Source organism: Pimephales promelas, chromosome 6 (genome assembly GCF_988280905.1).
Source record: "Pimephales promelas chromosome 6, fPimPro1.hap1.1, whole genome shotgun sequence".
In the NCBI taxonomy this organism is placed as follows: Eukaryota; Metazoa; Chordata; class Actinopteri; order Cypriniformes; family Leuciscidae; genus Pimephales; species Pimephales promelas.
The window spans coordinates 15,450,583-15,451,512 of record NC_142774.1 but is presented as its reverse complement, the minus strand read 5'-3'; positions in this window follow the sequence as shown (position 1 = coordinate 15,451,512).

The following is a 930-nucleotide window of genomic DNA, read 5'->3' as shown; positions in this document are numbered from 1 at the left end:
TCCGGCGTGACGATCGAGTCTGTCCCAAAAATACCTCTCAATGCGCCCTTACGGACTCGCCCCAAGGGCCCTATAGGTCTGCACTACATGACGTCACCGAAGTGTGGACTCTGAAGAAGTCCACAAGTCCAGAGTGTGCCATTTGGGACAGGGCCCATTCCTCCTGGCTCGGATTGGTTGTTTCTGACCGGGATTTCTGCAAATGGCAAAATGACCACTGGGAGTAGCCGGAGGAGCTTGATATTTTTCACAGATTATCTGTTTCATATTCTAATGTCAGGACATAATGACAGTTTTAACTAAAAATATGTGTTTACAAAAGTTACCTACAGCAGCGTTAATGACAGAATTGTCACTTGACAGTCACTTTTTATACATTTAAATTAATTGTATGTATATTTAGGCTATATTTAGGTGGTTTGACACACACACACACACACACATTACTAGAAAAAAATACTAAACTAAATATTAAATCACATTCAAATCATGATACAGCAAAGTGAGGCACAGCAACACAGTAGTTTGCAAACCTTCTAACACAAATGTCAGATTATGACACTAGAGGGAGCCGTTTTATTGATTTGGCAGAGATTGGAGGAATGAAACTAGTGCTGTTTTCCAGTAAAATCTATGACATTTAATAATCTCATTTGTCCAGTAAATTTAAACTAGTACAAATAGTTTTACCTTAAACCCTTACCTTCAATTAGCATAATCTTAGGCCTACAGTACTTTACATGTCTGTTTAGGTACAGTTCTTTAATTTCCATACCATTTTCAATTCAACAAACTTTATATAATGTATTAAATTTGTGTCGTATCTGATTAATTAACATTATTTTCATAATAATGGGTTACACATTGAATTTGGCACAGTAAAATAGTGATTTATTTGCCTTAGAACATCAAGAGAAAAGAAGACAGTGA